Consider the following 2,438-nt stretch of genomic DNA (forward strand, 5'->3'; position numbering starts at 1 on the left):
TGGTGGATGCAATGAAAAACCGGATTATGATGATGGATATCCAGCTATGTGTGTTTTGGATCAAACCTTCAAATGAAAATGCCAAGTTATGTGCCTTCTCCTATGAAGCATTTGTGGGATGCAAAAGTGATAAAACTATACATCTCAAGGGGAGCATTGATGGAAGAGTGGCACATATACTTGTTGATTGTGGAAGCATGCATAGTTTTGTGAATCAAAAGTCCTTACAAAAGTTGAGAATGCAACCCATTAGTCTATCTTGGGTGTCACAAGCACAAGTAAACTAATGGTGATCATTTGAAATGCAATATGGTTTGCCCAAATGCAAAACTTATGCTCTCAAAGGACTACACTTGCATGGTAGATTTGAGAGCGCTTGAGTTGGGATCGGTCAATGTGGTGTTGGGTTATGATTGGCTTGCATCACTTGGGCCGATTGTCACGAATTTTTAGAAAAAAATTATGAGCTTTATGCACATGGAATGCATGGTCACCTTGTGTGGGAATAGTGTGCGGAAACTTGTATTGATCAACATCACTCAACTCAAGCACAAGCTCAAGAAAGAGATCTATATATATGCATTACAGCTTTGCACTAATTGTGAAAACAAGGACAAAACAATGAATTATGATGGCATGAAAAGCTTCTTGAAGAGTACAAGGATGTATTCGACATGCCTAGATGCTAGCCACCGAGGAGAGATGTTGATCATGGTGTGGAGCTTGAGCCCATTTCATTCCCACAAAGGTCACACATATGGGTTCTATGGTCACAAAGAAATTCATAGAATAGGTGTTCAAGTTGCATGGTTTGCCACAACAAATTATGAGTGACTAGGATGTGAAGTTCATAGGTACATTTTGGAGAATTCTTTTTGAGAGCATGGGAACATTGTTGAATCCAAGCACGGCCTATCACCCCAAAATGGAAGGCCAAACGGAGAGAGTTAATAAATGGTTGGAAACTTGCTTGAGAGGCATTATTGTCATGACACGCAACATGTATGGGATGAGTGGTTGCATATGGTCAAATTTGCATACAATAGTATTCACCATTTGAGTGGTTGCATATGGTCGAATTTGCATACAATAGTATTCACCATTTGAGTGGTTGCATATGGTCGAATTTGCATGCAATAGTACTCACCATTTGAGTATTGGGATGTCGCCATTCGAAGCAATGTATGGTTACAAGGTAAATGTGCCTATGGTTGCTTTTAAGCAAGATAATGTGAATCCAAATGCAAGGGAGGAAGTTGAGAAGATGCCATGGGCCACGTAAATAATGCCTAAATAATTGGGACTATGGGCTAAAGCCTTGCGAACCATGGGCATGGACAATAATAAGTGTAGTGTGAAAAGGGGCTAACAAGATATAATCATTTTGCCTTTGCTAATGAGCTTTCCATAGCCTAGCCTTGTGGTACTCCAAGTTTGAGTGCAAAGATATGGTACTCCATCTTAATTGGGTGCATCTCCTTCTTGCAAACGAAACGGTAGAAATACGAGGGTCAATATGAGAATTTTAGTGAAATTTAAGGTCAATTTGGTAATTTGGTAGGTCAAAATAGGAATTTTGAGAATACTAGGATTAAATCGAGAATTTTGAAAATACTAGGGTTAAATTGGGAATTTTTAAAAATACTAAGATCAAATTGAGAATTTCGACATAATTAGGGTCAAATTGGTAATTGATAATTTCGGCATAATTAGGGTCAAATTGGTAATTTTTCCTAATTTCTAATTCACCAAACTTAAAAAAAGAGAGAAAAGAAATTAAGTAATTCAGCAAGTGAACAATTTCTCTAAAGAAGGTGACTTTGTTGGTTATATATATGCTAGTACTCAACCTGCGTTGCTGTGGTATATAAAAGACATTAAAAAGCGAAACGCAAGAATGGAAGTCGGAACACGAAGGGTCAATTGGAATACAAAGGGTCAATCAAAGGGATTTTTTCCTCTTATTTTTTAGAAATCCAAGATTTCTTTTCTCTCTCTTTTTCTTGTGCCTTAGTTGTCCATGATTAAATATGTAATATATATATATATATATATAATACTATATTAATACTTAGACTTATTAATATTAATCAGTCTAGCTTCTTGTGTGAGGATGAAAGATGGGAATTTCTTTGTAAAATCTTGAATGAGATATAAAAGGAGTAGATAGTTGTGTTTCTGGGGGTGATGTATGTCTCACTTTGAATGGTTAATATAAATATATTATTGGTAAAAAAAACAAAGTAAGGGAAAAGGGAAAAAATACTAAATTTGAATTAGAATTAAAAATACTAAATTTGAATTAGAATTAAAAGAAAGCCTTATACATCACTTTACTAATACTAAATACTAAATTTGAATTAGAATTAAAAATACTAAATTTGAATTAGAATTAAAAGAAAGCCTTTTACATCACTTTACTAATACGAAATAATTAA

The sequence above is a fragment of the Cibotium barometz genome, chromosome 33 (genome assembly GCF_041138505.1).
Source record: "Cibotium barometz isolate CiBa-2024 chromosome 33, ASM4113850v1, whole genome shotgun sequence".
Taxonomy (NCBI): Eukaryota; Viridiplantae; Streptophyta; class Polypodiopsida; order Cyatheales; family Cibotiaceae; genus Cibotium; species Cibotium barometz.